The sequence below is a fragment of the Macaca nemestrina genome, chromosome 7 (assembly GCF_043159975.1).
Source record: "Macaca nemestrina isolate mMacNem1 chromosome 7, mMacNem.hap1, whole genome shotgun sequence".
Lineage (NCBI taxonomy): Eukaryota > Metazoa > Chordata > Mammalia > Primates > Cercopithecidae > Macaca > Macaca nemestrina.
In genome coordinates, this window is record NC_092131.1 from 41,803,935 (window position 1) to 41,821,987 (window position 18,053).

Here is an 18,053-nt window from a genome sequence, read left to right on the forward strand (position 1 = left end):
AGGGAGCTTATACAGAAGGTCAAAGCTACAGGTAGAGATGTAGAAGCTCTCAGCACTTTTATGGGAGGGGTGAGGTCACCAGGAAGAGTATAGAGTGGAGAAGAAGGTCCAGGGCAGACCCTGGAGGTTCACTGGGAGTATAGATGGATGGGTAGATGATTTGATAATTACTCTGGGCTTCAGCAGTACCAGTGTGGATAGACTACACTACTCTTGTGACTCACTTTCTCTCTCATTGGGGTAATAAAGCTCTGTTAATTGATACTTAGATAAAGGCTTAAATTAGATTTAGAAGTTTCAAAATAGCATGTGTTCACATGTAGAAGGGATTTCTGCATTAATTAACGATGAAAGTGTTTTAGTGGGTGATCTGTTGACATCCTATTTTACAGATAGGGATCAGAGGGTTCAAGAAGTTTTAAAAGTTTTATTTCCTGTTTCTCAGTGATTTGGCTGATAAGCTACAAATCAGATGCCAAGATTTTGGCTTTTAAACTTAGTGTAATTCCAAATTAATTATTTAGAGGTCGAGACATGCTACACACACCTTTTTGTATACTTTTTTTTTTTTTTTTTTTTTTTTTTGGAGATGGAGTCTTGTTCTCTCTCCCAGGCTGGAGTTCAGTGGCGCAGTCTCGTCTCACTGTAAACTCCACCTCCCCTGTTCAAGCAATTCTCCTGCCTCAGCATCCTGAGTAGCTGGGATTACAGGCGCACGTCACCACACCCAACTAATTTTTGTATTTTTAGTAGAGACGGGTCAGACTGGTCTTGAACTCCTGACCTCATGATCCACCTGCCTTGGCCTCCCAAAGTGCTGGGATTACAGGCGTGAGCCACAGCACCTGGCTACCTTTTTATATTCTTTACTTTTTTTTTTTTTTTTTTTTTTTTGAGACAGAGTCTTGCTCTGCCACCCAGGCTGGAGTGCAGTGGTACAATTATGGCTCACTGCAGCCTTGAACTCGTGGGCTCAAGCAGTCCTCCCACCTCAGCCTCCTGAGTAGCTGGGACCACAGGTGTGAGCCACCACACCCAACTAATTAAAAAAAAAAAAAAACAACTAGTCTCAATATTTTACCTAGGCTGGTCTTGAACTCTTGGGCTTATGGGATTTTCTCGCCTCAGCCTCCCAAAGTGCTTGAGATTACAGGCATGAGCCACCCCACTTCGCCTATTTTCTGGGTTTTAATCCTCCCTCAATTTATTCACTGGTTCAATCAGCCAGTGCTCTTCTTTTCATCTATGTGCTTTTTTGGAAAGTTACATGGAAACATAAATTTTTAGTCAATTAGCTGATCATTGTCCTTCAACTCCTACTTATACTTCTAGGCTAAGTTCAGGTGTGCTCCTGGAAGCAGTGGTCACTCTTCCTCTCTAGGCTGGGTAAGTGCCTATGGGCAAACTTTCAGCATTCTTCTGACAAGGTCTGTTTCCTCTGGTTCTCTCCTGCTAATTTGCACCTTGAAGACCAGAACTGACTGGGTCTGACTTGCTCATCTTTGAATCTCCAGCACTATGAGCAGGACTCATAGAATATGTTCAACCCCACGATTTGTTAGAGGATAGGATTAATGAGGCCTTGATTGTCGGTATGATTTCTTTTTGGGCCTGTCATTGGCTATCTCAAGGCTGCAGACATGCCCGCTTACCCCTGGTTGACTTCCTTTCATGCAATTGTCAGCTTTCAGAGTTGGCCATTGACCACAAATCTCTCTTCTCTGTCAGTTTCTCCTTTCTTCACTCACTACCCTGTATAGTATTTGGCTTCTGGCACAGAGTAATTTGGCTTTGCCAGCAATTTATTGGGTCTTATCTTACAGGACATGGTTGGCTAGTCATCTGTCATAAAACTAGCACACAGCAGACACCTAATTAATGATGATGATGGTATTAACATACTGACAATTGAGCTGGACACCTTCTGTTAGTATGGTATCCTGTAGGGACTGCTGTTTTCCTCTGTTTGGATCAATGTCTTTGTACTAATACTTCTTGAAAGATGAAGTTGTGGAGATGTGGAGCAGGCAGGACCTGATCGGCAGATATTGTTAGGGTGGCTGGAAATTAATTCTTCAGGAGAAGGTGGGAGGCAGGGAGAAGAAGAGAAAGGAAGGGGAGGAGGTAGGAAATAAGAGATTTGGAAGGTATGGGTCTCCAGGAATAACTGCTACTGTTTTTCACTTTACAGATTATTTACCCCTCAAAACAACCCCCAAGGTAAGTATTGCCTTTGTTTTGCAGATGAGAAAACTGAAATCTAGACATATTAAATAACTTGTCCAAGATTACATAGTTAGTAAGTTACAGAGCTAGGATTCAAAGGCAGGGCTGAGCTACTCAAACCCATATTCTGGTACCACAATCCCTCCCCACTTCCCCCTCACCCTCCAGGACACAACAATCCTGAATAGTTAGCTTGATCACATAGGACCCTGGAAAGATACTTGCAGGCCTTTCTTCCCACCTGAAATCAGATATACTAGAACATAGTGTCCCATGTAACCACTTAGAGACCACTGAGGAGCTAAAGGCCGAGTCTGAGCATTTAGGGTTTGGTAATCATTACACAGCTGTTCACAGTGTGGCTGTAGCCTGGCTACTCCTCTCTCTGTTTCCTTTCAGAGTGTTTTTTCTTGCTTGGAAATATTTAGTGTGGCTGTATTTGAATTGTTAAAGTTATAGCATCTGGTATTTTGTGTGCATTTCCTCTGAAATTAAAAAAAAAGTCTATTATTTTCTCCCTCCAGCAAAATCTCTGTCTCTCTCTATGCCCACCCTTCCCCCTTTTTAATTTTAAAGCGTTTGTTTGGCACATTCTCCTCTCTTCAGACTTGATGGAATTCAGGTTTCAAGAGCATCTGCTCTGGTTCCAGCAGGATTTTGAGGACTTTTAAATTTGTCAGCCAGTTCCTTTAAGCAACGGACTACCCTTTCAATAATTAAAGGAAAAACCCCAAAGCTACAAACAACCTGCCCTTCCTCCCCCTTCTTTTTCCACACTACATTCAGCATTTTTGGTTAATACTACTGCTGGATAAATTGGAAAACAAAATCTCTGTGGGTGACCAGGCAAAACTTATTAATCATATAACCCTAACAGATGACATAGCCCTAATACAAATATTTGTGCTTCTGTCACTGGCACTCATCTGATCACTGCCAAATAGTGACAGATTTTAAAGACAATCACATTAAGTATTAATCAAGCTTGAAAGATGCAGCCATGCAGAGGCATACTAATGAGCAGGCATTTCCTGCCTGCCTTCTGCACTGACAGCATCCTACGCCAGTATACTATTGAAACTGTTCTCTTCCTTCTTAAAACATCATTTTCAGCATGCCTAAAAATCTAAGATGGCTATTGGTTGGCTGAGTGACCTTGAGCAGATGACACAGCTCCTATTAGATTATGAGCTGGGCTGCAGACTCCCCAGCCATGCCCACATTCCTTGTTCCAGCCTCTGTCTCACTGGTGGAGTATGAGCAAGTGCTGGATGTGAGAACTCTTGGGGATTATGAAATGGGGACTAGTACACGGAGAAGGCAGCGTGGAGTCAGGGGAGATCAGCCTGGGCCTGGAAGGAGGAGGAAGAACACTGCAGGAGAGGGACCCAAGCAATGGTGGGAACAAAGTGTCGGCCATGTCTGCTTGGCTTGGGTTGGAGATTAGCAGAAGATAACATGGGGGTTTGGCAAGATAAGAAATTAAACAACAACAACAACAACAACAACAAAAAACCATACTGTTTTAATGAAAACTTCTACTTGAGTGAGGAGGCTCCTTAAATAAGAAGGCATCTGGGAGGGTAAAGTGGCCAGTCTGTACACTCTGTAAAGTCAGTTCTGGAGAGAAGGGAATTAGGTGGGGACTAAGACTACGCAGATGGACAATCCCAGGATGATAGGTTCAGTAATGCTTGGAGGATGAAGAGAGGAGGAATTGGAACTCCAGTCCTACCACAGCTCCCCCTTGGTCTGTTCAATCCTTACCAGCAGAAAATGGATCCCATGCAGGGCGCAGTAGTTTATGCCTGTAATCTCAGCACTTCACACTTCGGGAGGCCAAGGCGGGTGGATCACTTGAGGTCAGGAGTCTGAGACCAGCCTGGCCAACATGGTGAAACCCTGTCTCTACTAAAAATACAAAAATTAGCTGGTTGTGGTGGCATGTACCTGTAATCCCAGCTACTCGGGAGGCTGAGGCGGGAGAATCGCTTGAACTAGGAGGTGGAGGTTGCAGTGAGCGGAGATCGTGCCACTGCACTCCAGCCTGGGCGACAGAGTGAGACTCCATCTCAAAAAAACAAAAAACAAACAAACAAAAGAAAGGGCTCCAGGGGCTCCAGGGACTCCAGAGCTGTTCAGAGTTCCTGGGGAATAATGTTGAAGAAAGAATAGACCAAAGTTACCAAAAAGAGGAAGAGGCAAGCAGCTCAATCAGGGCCCCATGGAGACTTGCCTAGGTGGTGTCAGCTTTTAAGCTTTGTGGTTTCAGACACATGAATTAGCCTGAGATGTCCAGACTCAGGAGACTGACTCACACTAAACAAACTCATGTGAGATTGATGTATAAGTAAAAAAAAAACAACATCCCAGTTTCTCATTTATAATAAGAAAATGTAATTATTGGAGTGGAGCAGTGGTGAATGTGTGTTTGTGTGTGTGTAAATATTGATTTGGCTGATTTGTACTTTTTCCCTTCGTAGACACATTTACAAATTATAATTTTAAAAGTTGTTTGTTAAGTACAAACTCATAAAAAAGACACATAATTTATTTTTATTTATGTTTTTAAGTTCTGGGATACATGTGCAGGATGTGCAGGTTTGTTTCATAGGTAAACATGTGCCATGTTGGTTTGCTGCACCTATCAACCCATCACCTAGGTATTAAGCCCTGCATGCATTAGCTCTTTTCCCTAATGCTTTCCCCACTGCCTGCTTTTCCCTGACACACCCCAGTATGTGTTGTTCCCTTCCCTGTATCCATGTGTTCTCATTGTTCAGCTCCCACTTATAAGTGAGAACATGCAGTGTTTGGTTTTCTGTTCCTGCATTAGTTTGCTGAGAATAATGGCGTCCAGCTTCACCCACGTCCACTCATTCCTGGGGAACTCTGAGTTCCCCGGGAACTCTGAACAGCTCTGGAGTCCCTGGAGCCCCTGGAGCCCTTTCTTTTGTTTGTTTGTTTTTTGTTTTTTTGATCGGTCGCCCAGGCTGGAGTGCAGTGGCACGATCTCCGCTCACTGCAACCTCCACCTCCTAGTGGAGTGAAAGGAATGAGTGAAAAGGAATGAGACATGATCTCATTACTTTTCATAGCTACATAGTATTCCCCAGTGTATATGAAGCACATTTTCTTTATCCAGTCTATCATTAATGGGATTTGGGTTGATTTCACATCTTTACTATTGCGAATAGTGCTGCAATGAACATTTGCATGCATGTATCTTTACAATAGAATGGTTTATATTCCTTTGGGTATATACCCCGAAATGGGATTGCTGGGTCAAATGGGATTTCCAGTTCTAAATCTTTGAGGAATCATCACACTGTCTTCCACAAGGGCTGAAGTAACTTACATTCCCACCAACAGTGTAAAAGCGTTCCTATTTCTTTGCAACCTTGCCAGCATCTGTTGTTTCTTGCCTTTTTAATAATTGCCATTCAACTGGCGTGAGATGGTATCACTTTGTGGTTTTGATTTGCATTTCTCTAATGATCAGTGATGTTGAGCTTTTTTTTCCATATGTTTGTTGGCTGCACGTAAAGGACACATTATCTTTTGGACAGTGCTGCAAACATACCAGCCAGTTCTTCTTGTTTGGCCTTCATTTTTTAAACTCTTTGAAGATCACTTCCTCTCATTCTATTTTCACACAACTTTGTGTATACTTAACTGGCGCCAAGCTGTTTCTTAGAAATTAAAGCTCTTTCAGTTGGGTTTTCCCGGCTGTTAGGGAAGCCTGTTGGTGAGACACTAGGTAGAGAATATCGGAAGATAATGATCTCATGGTAACTCTTTGCCAAGCAACCAATCCATTTAAACTCCCAACATTTCTGTCTTCCCTTATTATTGGGAAAAAATCATGGAATCATAGAATTTTAGGAGCTGGAAGAGGCCTTAGAAATAATCTAACCCAACTCCTTCTGTTGATAATCTGCTTGTTTGATTATTTGAGTTAACTTCTCACTTATAACTCTCCATTTTTTTCTTATTCTTTCTTCTGAGGAAAGAAGAGGGGAGATCCTATCAAGGTGAACTACTGTCCCTTCTATGCAGTAGATCCCATTTCCTTTACTGTGGCCATCTAATTTACTGTCCAAACTGGGACACTGTTGAAAGTAAAGGAGGCATTGTTAATAACAAAGCCAAAACAACTGGCAAAACCAAGACTATCCTGCGGAAATGTAGATGTATGCTCGCCACTGCTTCTGCTCCCCCTCCTTTTAAAACTTGATTCTTGAAGTAGCCTTTGTTTCAACTGATTTTTCAATCTCTCCATTTCATCTGCAAAGAAACCTAATCCCTCATCCGCTTGTACTGCGGGCCCTCATTTTGCTAATCTGTAGGGGCTGGGGCTGTGGTTTTGCCCCTTAGGTAAGACTCACCTTGTCTCCTGCCTCGGGAAGCACTGAGTGAGGGGATGTTTCTTTTGGGGCAGATGTTTCTTTTGGTGGTTGAAGATAAGAATGCTGAGAGGGAGATAAATAGCTTCTTCCAAGCAGTCTGTGCCAATTCTGTTTCATCACCGTCCCTGACTTCTGCCCCTACCCAAGACCCATCTGGCTTTCTTTATCCTCAACCTCCCCCACAGCTCTGGGACTTGTCTCTCAGAGCCACCCTTGATTCTTGAAATAGTCATCACCTTTGCCTTCAATATCAGCACACTTACCTAAGAGGAACTTGCTGAGATCAAGCCACTGCAGGATGAGTGCTGGGGCCACCTCACTCACTTTCATTTGCCCCCTGCAGGTTACAAGGAGTCCCGCCTGGGCTGACAGCTCAACCAATATTCGTTGGAATTAAAATGGGGTGGGGGTAGGGGGCTGTAAGTGGAGCCTCGGGGTTCTGTTTGCAGCTTTTTCATCTTTCTTCTTCCCCAGGACAACTATTTTGGGTGTTGTTTTCTCTTTACCTGGCAGAAGAAACAACTAAAGTGCTTTGAGAGCCATCAATCACACAGTGGGAGTCAAATTTTCATCAACCCACTAAATTCCCAAATTTAATGCCCCATGGGAGATAAAGTGGAAAGGTCCCCAGTTATTGGGACGTCCTGATTTTAGAGATTGATGACATAATAAGTTACATCTAAGCTTCTCTCAGTTTTGGAGTTTTAGCCCCTCCCATCCACTAAAGGTTAAATGCCCTATGCAAAGCCCCTGACTATCTAATGAGATGTTCACTGGGGGCTTCCTGATGCTCCCTTTGTAGATGTTGGTCGAAGCTGGTTTGGCCTCAGGGTGTGGTAACATATCTTTACTGGCGATTTATGAAACTTATTCCAGGATTCAACTCCTGGGGATTTGTCTATTAATGTGGCTCGAACCCATTCCTGACCCCTTTCCATCTTCTGCCAAAAATCTCCCAAGGTTCAAGAAGAATTGAGTTTATCTTCCCTGAATTACTTCCTGTTCATTATTTTAATGTCAGCTTCACCTTGGTTTCTTACCCACAGTCTGACTAGCAATGAGGATGAAAATATTGATCATTTCCCAAGAAGCTGCTTCAAGGCTCTGTCCAGGGCATTGAACACTCAGCTTTTGGACAAAGCCAATAATTCAGAAAACTTTTGAGGCTTCTGTATATTTAGTTGCATAGGCTCTTCTGTCTTGCTGCCCGAAATGCATGGTGCACCTTTGGCCCACTGGCAGATTCAAATCCAGCACCTACTGTGTGCCAGGCACAGACCCACTCTTGACTCCTTTTTACTAAAACTGTGGATTTCACCTTTGGAGTTCTTTGGCTTCCATCAGCCTGCCCCTGCCTCCTCTGGAAGACTGCCCCCAGTCACTGGAGCCCCTCTGCTCAAACACACAAAGTTGTCAATACGTGGAAATTTGTGGTCTTCAAGACAGCCCTTAGCCAATGGCTGACAGGTGTGGAGCTGGGACAAACTCAGGTATAATTTATATCCCAGAATTTCCGTGCGGGTGCAGGTGGAGGTAACTCTCCATGGGGCTTGGCCTGAAATTGTGCCTTTGTTTGGCTTGTTTTTCTGCCCGTTCTACTTTCCCCACTTCCTTGCCTGTTTCTCCTGAAAGCATTGCTTAGTAAATCACTTGTCCCTGAATCCCCGTCTTAGACCCTGCTTCTGGGGAACCTGACCCAAGACAATATTATCTTACTGAGTTCTCAAAGCCACCCTGTGAGAACTGAATTCTAAAAACTACCTTCATTATTCTCATTTACAGGTAAAGAAACTGAGATGTCTCGCATTTAAGTGATTTCCCCAGGACCATACAACTCATAAGTAACGTGCCGAGTTGGGATTTAAATCCAGAATTTCTGACTCCAAATCCAGGACCCGGCTAATTTACCACTTTCTACTGTAGTATCACCTTCCATCCCACATGGAGGATGGTTGTTTAGTCAACAAATATTTAGAAAAGCATCTACTTTGGCTGGACGCGGTGGCTCACGCCGGTAATCCCAGCACTTTGGCAGGCTGAGGCGGGTGGATCACCTGAGGTCAGGAGTTCGAGACCATCCTGGCCAACATAATGAAACCCCGTCTCTACTAAAAATACAAAAATAAGCCAGCCGTGGTGGCGGACGCCTGTAATCCCAGCTACTTGGGAGGCTGAGGCAGGAGAATTGCTTGAACCTGGGAGGCAGAGGTTGTAGTGAGCCGAGATCATGCCATTGCACTCCAGCCTGGGCAACAAGAGCAAAACTTCCTCCCCCTGCAAAAAAAAAAAAAAAAGAAAAACAAAAAGAAAAATATCTGCTTTCCATTATATATTGTGAACACAATAGTATGAAAAGTAGTTATTAATGAAATGATTACATAAATGTATAATTATGAACCATAATAAAAGCTATAAAGTACTTCTATACCAGGTTTATGTTGGGTAGTGTGTGGGTGGGTGGGTGGGTAGGTCAAGGAGAAATTTAGGTTTGGGGGAAGACAGGTTTACATGAAAAAACAAACTCTTATCTGCCTGAAATGCAATGACATGCAGCTGAATGAAATTAAGTTTAATTTTGTATTTTCTATCCAAATAAGTTTAATTTTGCAAGCTTCATGTGGCCTGGAGCTGTTTGTGTAGCGTGCTCTTACTGACTGTCAACAATTCTATCGGCACACAGCTCACTGCTCCTTCCACACACCCAAAGACCTTGGCAAACCTCCTTGGTGCCAATCAGCAGCCCCTAGTAATGTAAAAAGTAGTGGCAGCTATGGTTTCCCATCGCAGAGTCCCTCATTAAAATCTGTGCTTGGCAGAGCAGCTGGTCCCAGATCACAGATTCCGACTCACAGTGGGGAGCTCTGAGTATGGAGACAATGAAAGCACACAGCTTGTTAATGACACCGTCAGAAGGTGGGGTTCCCTTCCAGCTATTTCGAGAGAAATTTGGGCCATTTATCACAGACACAGACATTTATTCACTCATACCTAAGCTCTTCTATTTCTTCTCTAAAGGAATGTTATTAATAAGCAAAACTTTGTTCAAAGTTTTTTTAGTTAGTTGCCATGAAAGAAAGAAGTGCTAGGATCTGAGCTGTCTTTGGAAGGCAGTTATGCTTGCCACTATACCACCAACACTGAACTGTCTTTGAATAAACCCAGTTTAGATGATGTCTTAGTTTATTTTATGTTGCTATGACAGAATATCACAAATTGGGTAATGAAATAAATTTATTTCTTACTGTTCTGGAGGCTAAGAAGTCTAAGGTCAAGGGCCCCACATTTGGCCAGGGCCTTTTTGCTACATCTTCTTATTGCAGAAGGCTGAAGGAAAAGAGACGAAGAGACAGCCAAATTTGCATTGATAACAACCCACTCTCACCATAACAACATTAATCCACTCAGGAAAGTAGAGCCTTAATGGCCTAATCCCTCTCCATGGTCCCATCTCTTAATATTGTCACAATGACAATCATGTTCCAACATGAGTTTTGGAGGGGACATTCAAACCATAGAATGTGGTAGGGGATATTCCAAGAAGCATAAGACCATCCACTGCCCTTAAGAGATTCCTTGTAATCTAATTATTATCGGGGGTGATAGCAATGGTGATGACCATTGTAATACTCATCCATGAGCTGCTATTTGACAGTTGACAAAGTCTTTTCAACTTTATTAACTAATACTTCCTGTAGTTCTTTCTCTGGGGTGGAAACTCAACGGATTTATTCCATGCTGATTTGTGATCAATAAACAGAGAAGCTGGCTCGGCTACTACTGATCCAATCAAAGGTTCTAAGGCTGTCATCTATAAATGACCCTAAATTACATTAAAAAATAAAAAAGCAATCTATCTATCTTCAGGTATGTGAAGTTGGAATCAGTAAAGGCCAAAACAGCTTCTATGGCCACATATTCTCTCAAGCTCTACTTTAATTAATCATATTTCTAGCTACAGAAATGTCCACCTATACCTGGAACCTCAAAAATCAGGGTTAGAAGGTTTTTGCTTGATGGACACTTATTGGTGTAAGATAATTTAAAAAAAAATTGTTGAGGCTAAACTAAATTATAACAATAGCAATAATGGTTTAGAATTCATTGCGTTTATATGTGCTGGGAACTTTGGTAAGGACTAGGGAATCAAAGGGGTATAGGAAGCCAGGTGGGGTGGTTCATGCCTGTAATCCCAGTACTTTGGGTAGCTGAGGCAGAGGATCTCTTGAGCCTAGGAGTTTGAGACCAACCTGGGCAATTTAGCAAGACTCCATCTCTACAAAAACAAAAAAAATTGTTGAGTGTGGTGGTCCATGACTGTAGTCCTAGCTGCTCAGGAGGCTGAGGTGGAAGGATTTCTTGTACCAGGAGTTCGAGGCTGCATTAAGCCATGATTGTGCCACAGCACTCAAGCCAAGGTGAAAACAAAAAGGCAGGGTATAGGGTGAGGTCCACACCCTCAAGCAGTTTTACTCAAGCTGGGAAGATCCACCTAGGCTAATTGGTAGATGCTTGGTATAGAGAAAAAGATTAATGGACAGAGATAGTGCTGTGGTCTGGCATAGTCAGAGATTATTTAGAGAGAAGACAGAGTAATTTAAAGCCCTTAAATAAGGGATCATATTTAGATAAGTGAAAGGGCATGGGAAGAATGCACCAGGCAGAGGTAGCAAAAAGAACTGGTGTTTAGAGCTGAGAAATAGACGAGTCATATTTAGAAGACGACAAAGAGAAGAGTATGATTGAAGTGTTGATGTAAGAGAGGATGGAAACATAAGCCCAGAAATCCAGTAAAAGCTTGAATGCCAAACTAGGAGGTTAGATCTCTGGTGACAGCTACCATATATTGGATAGTAATTAAATATGAAGAACACAACAGTAATAATGACTGGTGCCATTGGTAAAGGTCTAATATTTACCTGGTCCTACAGTAGGTATTTAATGTGCTTTCTCATTGAATCACTCTTTAAGTCAGCACATATTCATTGCCCACTATAATCCTGTAACAATCCAATAGGGTACTTGTTGATACTTCCTTTTAAAGATGAGAAAACTGACACTCAAGAGGACTAAGTAATTTGTGCAAAATCACACAGCTAATCAATAGCAGAGCCATGATTTGGCTTCATGCCTGTCCAACAAAGCCTGCCTTTTTTCCGCAATGCTACACTGCAGGCTTCTGAGTCTCTATAGAGGTAGGCATAATGAAAGTTGTTTGGCAAGGGTGAGGACATCATAGCAGAGAGAGTCTGGAGGGCAAACAGTTTGCAATAGGGCAAACAGTGCAGTAGTAACTGTGGTGTGAGGAGAAAAATGAGAAAAGAGTTTGTAGTGAAAGTCAAGATGAATGGAAAGGAAAAGGTGAACTCCGAAGACATAATGAGGGAATAAGAATGTTCAGGACTTTGTGTTTGAGTATAGCTAGAGAGAAAGAGAGGAGCAAGAGATGTTTCCTGAGATCCACGCCTGGGACTTGAATGTGTGTGAGATGTGACTGTGATAATCAAGACTTTGTGTTTTCTTAAACATACTAGAATATGTGCATCTAAAGAACAGGGTCCTTCAAAGCTGTTACCTTGGGAGACTTTGGCCTTGTTCTGACAATGTTGCCACTACTAAAATTTATAATTATGAGGACTCTTCCTTCAGGACTGCCTTCATCCATATGGGAAGAGGTCTCCTGACTGTAGCCAAACATGCCATTTCTCAGCCTAACCACTCATCTGATATTCCAAACTTGGCTCCAAGTCACTTACTTGTTAAAAACAAAAACAAAAAAAAAAGTAATTGTTAAAGGACAAGGCTTTGCCACTTTCAAGGGTTTGCTCAGGCTCACTTGCTCCCAGGGGGACAGTGTGGACAACACAGACCCCAGGCAGTCCTGGGTTTGAACTCTGACACAGCCAGTTCCTTGGCCAAGTTATTTAACCCCACTGTGCTGCAGATCTTTCAGCTACAAAATGGTTATTACAATTCCTTCCCCAGAGTGTTGTAGGGTTAATTAGGATGCTTTCAGTAGCAAATAACAGAAAAGTCAACTCAAATAGACTTAAACAATGTAGGAATTTATTTGCTCACATAGGGGGAAGTCCAGAGGTAAAGTGAACTCCAGGCAGAATATAACTGGGGCTCAAGCTTTAGTTCTCTGCAGTTCTCTTGGCTGTGTCCTCTTCTGATTTCCAGCGTTTTTGTCAGGCTGGTTCCCTTTGTATTTACAAGAAAGTCATTAACAGCAGCTAGGGCAACATGCTTTCTTCCTCATGTCTAGCGCAGGAGAGAGAAAAACCTCTTCCCCAGCAGTTGAATATAGACACTTCCCTCCCATACATTTGGATCATCTTAAGACACGTGCCCATCTATGGGTCAATAGCCAGCATCACACTGCCATGCATAGATCAGCTTAACCTGGGGTAGACTGGGTGTCAGGAAGAATTAAATAGTATAACTCATGGACATTAACTGGCCTATAACTAGCACTCAGTACAAATTTATTATTTTTTTGTAATAATGAAAGGAGAATTAATTAGGTCAATTACACATACACTTCTTATTAAATATGGAATGTCTTTTTTCTTTAATGTTTACCTTCACTCTCTCTTTTGGTCTAGGGCCACAGTCTCACTTCCCATCAAAATGGATTATAGGGCAGTGCACAAGCTGGGACAATAGCCCTGACCTTACTTGTTTAGTGCATGAAAAACAGCTCCAGTTTTGAATTCAGAGGCAGAAGTCAGGACACATAAACAGGAAGGGAATGCTGAGTAGGGGCTGGGAAATGGGATGATTGGGAATTGGGAGGAAACTCCAAAATATTATTGATTTTACTTTTGCTCTGCTCCTCTCAGCTCTGTTCCTAGTGCTGTCTCTGCCTTCGCAGGACTCACTGGGGCAGGGTGTGGGAGTAGGTGGGCCTTGCCAGCAATTAGAGGGAAGTTTTAAACACCTCATCCATCCAAGCTTACTTAGGACCCCATTTCGTCGTTATGTATTTGGCAACTAGCTGGGAAAGACCAGAACTGAGGCTTTCACACCTATTTAGCACCTGGTTAAGCGTCACTTGGCACCTGCCAAATGGGTCTCTACCATTTAGGGAGAATTTGCACTGATTACCACACTAATTAAGCAGAAGTCATTGCTACTCACAATCATTAGACTAAATCGGTTTCTGGGGAAAAGTCTTGATAAGCAGCTGCCCAAATGAAATGGATTTGAAGGCATCCCATGCACACAGGCTCACGCACCAGAAATTGCTCTCGTGCTGTCAGCCATCACTACCTGATTATTCCAATGAACAGATTCTTGATGTGACTAAACCCAGAGATAGTTGACAGTCTCAAAGCCAGGTGACATGGGCTGGGGAATCTTACAAGGTGAGCTGCTCACACTTAATTGAGGTAAATTATACTAAGTACCAAGCTTGAGGAGCATGCCCTGCAGTGAGTAGATATTTTGCACATCCTTTGGCTTTATTCCCTTCCCTTTTATTTCTGTTCCAGGGATGCTCTTGGAGTAAGCAATTCTCTGCCCCAATGACTTTTTATAATTGCCCTTTAGATTCCTTAGAGCACTTTATAGACTCAGTTGTGGGTGGAAAGAAGCAGACTCTCAAAACTTTGATTCTTAGAATTGCTGTGAACTTGGCATTTGCTCAACAATTTTGGGGAGTGTGTGTGTGTGTCTTGTATACATGTATGTGTGATGGGGAGGATATATAGCTTTGATATCCAAGACATTAGGGATGCCTGTAGCCATCTGAGGACTTCTGTAGGCAACAGATTCTCAGAAGAGAACAAAAACTCAAATAACAACATCAGATACAGTAGTCCCCCTTTTCTGAGGTTTTGCTTTCCATAGTTCCAGTTACCCATGGTACAGTAAATAAGATGTTTTGAGAAAGAGAGACCACATTCACATAACTTTTACTACAATATATTGTTAGAATTGTTCTATTTTATTATTGTTGTTGTTCATTCTTTTACTGTGCCTAATTTGTAAATTAAACTTCATCATAGGTATGTAGGTGTAGGAAAAAGTTAGTATATATGGGGTTTGGTGCTATTTGCGGTTTCAGGAATCCACTGGGGGCCTTGGAAGATATCCTTTGGATACGGGGAGAGACTACTGTACTATTCCTGGAAGACAGTTCTTTTAGATCAAGGCATAAACTGCATCTGGAGACTTATTCTATCTCTTTTTATAACATGGCTATGGATTTTAATAAAATGTGTTGGAAATTGGAGAAATGCTGAACTGGGTGGGTATTACAAAAATATAGAGAAGAACTTGGCATATATATATTTGGGGTACATAATGTACTACTTTGAGGTAAGCTTGAGACATTTTATTGGCTACTTCTGGAGATCCTATTGTGCATCATGAAGTCAGTAAATTTTCCCAATATTGTGTATGTCAGGGACATTTATGTATTTACTAGATTTTCCTGGAACCCTAAGGGAAGTAATTTATTTTAGGGGAGGAAGTGAATGACTCCATATTATTAAAAATTGTGATGATGTTTTGGGGCAATTGCATCTCACGTTCTAGAAGGTCGGAGAAAGAAATTCAATTTGAAGCCAATGGAAATTTTCAAACATGTGTGCAATCCCATATAGCAAATGCCATGGAAATCTCCACATTTCAGTGATTCTCAATGGCCTGTTTGTATCAGGCAGTATTCAATGAGGTGAAACTTTGTCCTAAATAAAAATGTGGACAATTACTTGGAGTTTATTCTAATGGGAAACTGTTGCCCAACATCTTGGGGGAGGTGGGGTAGGAGTAATGAAGGAACACTGACTTGGAGAGTAGCTTCTGCAGGAAACTCTCAGAGGGGATTATTTGAGAGTTTAGTTGGGAGGGAAAACCAGATAGAGGGATGACCATGAGAACAAAAGCCTTTCAGAAATACATAGAAGCCTTTGCATTTAATGGAATGAGGGAGAGATGCTCAATTCATCTTATTTTTCAAATTGAAGGGAAGGGTAATCTGGCAAAGCTAGAGAATTTGGGACATACAGATAGCAGGAATCTGAGTGACACATACATATTATTAAGCTAGGGGCTCCCAACCACTTAGAGCAGTGTTTGGTACCTGCTAGGTGTGCGTTAAATAACCATTGTGCATATAAAATTAGAACGGGACACAAAGGTATCCTATGAGTAGTAAAGTGCTACACAGGCGTGGTGGCTTGTGCTTGTAATCCCAGCACTTCAGGAGACCAAGGTGGGAGGATAGCTTGGGGTCAGGGGTTTGAGACCAGCCTGGGCAACATAGCTAGATCCCATCTCTACAAAAATCTAAAAAGGTTAGATATCATAGCTAATTAATGGATATTAATGATTTATCAGTTTCATTTCCAGGAGGGAGGTGGGATGGGATTGGGGATGAGCAAGGCTGCTGAAAGCAGGGAAAGAGACTAGAGATGGGGAGCGAGGGAAGCTGCAGGTTTCTCCCTTAGTACAGCTGAGAGGGACTCTCTTGTCTCTTGATTTTGAAAAAGAAGAGCATTTTAATCTTTTGGTTAATGCTTTGTTTGGAGCCTGTGCACATCCCTACAGTCTTGATGATCTCAGAGCTCATTCTGTCTGGCTTCTGGCAACTTTGCAGAGCACTGGCTCATCATTCTGAGTCAGTTTAACAGGTGAATAGGCCACTGGGATTTGAAGGCCCCATCCCCAACAAGGCTACCTGAGCCACCAGGAAGCTCCTACTGTTCTATAGTGACAACGCTGTTGCCTGCCTCTGTAAACACGTGGAGAGTTCCAAGGGTGAGCCTTCTTCGATGGGAACCTTGCTGTGGAGCACAGGGTATATCTGTGTGTGGCCTGAGCTCTGGGATGATGAGAGGTCCAGAGCTTACATGTGCTCAACTGCCTCTCTGCTTGTAAGTTTCCCTCCATAAATCCTATTTAATCTCTATACTGCATGATCCATTTGATCCTTGAGATTGGGGTCTTTTTTGATATGAGATTCAGGTTTTTCAGACACCTGGAATGGCAGACGGATAATCCCCCACCATGAGGGATTAACAATAAATATATATTTTTTTCCCCTTGAGCAGACAGGCATGGCCTGTGAGCAGGAGAAAGAGTGTAAAAGGAGAAAGGCAAGATAGGTCAACTAATCTTTCTTTATGCTGAAGAGAAGCCCATTTCCAGCCTGTCCTTTGACAGGGATGCTGTTGTTTTTATCTGATACTTTTCTTTCCACATCCAAAAGCTTCTTAGAGCTGCTGGGTTGCTTTGGACTGGCTGGTTTTCTGCTTAATACCAGAAAAAAAACAAAGATGGAGTTATCTCTGATAGATTATCTCTGGCCCCTAAATGAGGATACAATGAGAGCTGTCCCTGCAGGGGAAAGGCAGGCCAGTGGAATGGTTTGTTGATCAGCATGAGCTGTGGGCACAGAGGTTGGAGCACCTATAGTGTTTGTCCACCCTTCAGGGGCCTGCAGTTTAAGTGTCTATTCCTACCAGAAAGTGTCCCAGAGAGCCCTCCTGAGACTTGCTGGCAGATGCCCTCCCTGTCTCCTGCTGGGTGAAGCTCCTTAATCTGGGCAGGTGATGCTGCCTTCTTGTCCCAGGAGGGCTGTCTAAAGTAACTACAGAAGGGATTGGTTTATTTCACTGCTGAAATGCAGCCTTCCCCTAAATGGAAGGTGGCAGCTCTTGATCCAATAGTATCGATTTGCTACAGCTGGTCTGCTCAGTCTGTAGAAAAACTCCACACAATTGGCTACCTAAGGAAGCAGAGAGGTGGCTCAGCTGAGCAGATTCAAGCTGGGATGGGGTCGGGTGTGAGTCAAGGCTGCGGGTCTTCAGTAGCTCAAGTAGGGGGATCGTTCTCCCTGGGCCTGGCCGCTGTCTACACAGCACTGTGGTTCAGATTTCAACTTGGGAATCAAACAACCCTGGCTTCAAATTCCCCTTCCTCATTTACTAGCTATATGGACTTGATCAGGTACGTAACCTCCTCTCATTCATTTTTGTATTAAAACATTTTTTTCTGAGCACCTGGGAAATCTCTGTATCTTTCTACACCTGTGAGGCATGTCTGGCTCCATTTATGTTCTGGATATGTGAAAAGAGCCAAAAGTACAGATGGGAGGGAGGCTGCCTGGCTTTCCTTTCTAGTCATTTAATTGGGGAAAAAACTTGGACCCAACGTGGCCCCTAGTGTTCTGTGAAAAACGCCATTTTGTCTTTCTTCAAACGGAGTCTGAAAGCAGCCAGATGCCTCTAGGAGGACAGTGAGGCAGCTGTCACCTGGGAGAGGCCACAGCATAAATCACAGAGAGCCAGGTAGGCAGGGCAGGTTCAACTAGCACAGGAAAACACCCTCGGTGTTTATGAATCGATGACCTGCCAGGGAACTGGTTGTGTTTCCATTTCCTTTTCCTCCAGATCAGACTCTTGAGAGCTG

At 42.8% G+C, this 18,053-nt stretch overlaps 1 long non-coding RNA gene across 1 annotated transcript; it reads left to right on the forward strand.

The window, feature by feature from the left end:
- Positions 1 to 912: 912 nt before the first annotated feature.
- LOC139364268 (uncharacterized) lies at positions 913 to 9,024 on the forward strand. Its single transcript, XR_011625803.1, has 3 exons — positions 913 to 1,386; positions 2,192 to 2,220; positions 8,418 to 9,024. It is a non-coding gene; the product is annotated as an uncharacterized lncRNA (long non-coding RNA).
- Positions 9,025 to 18,053: the final 9,029 nt, after the last annotated feature.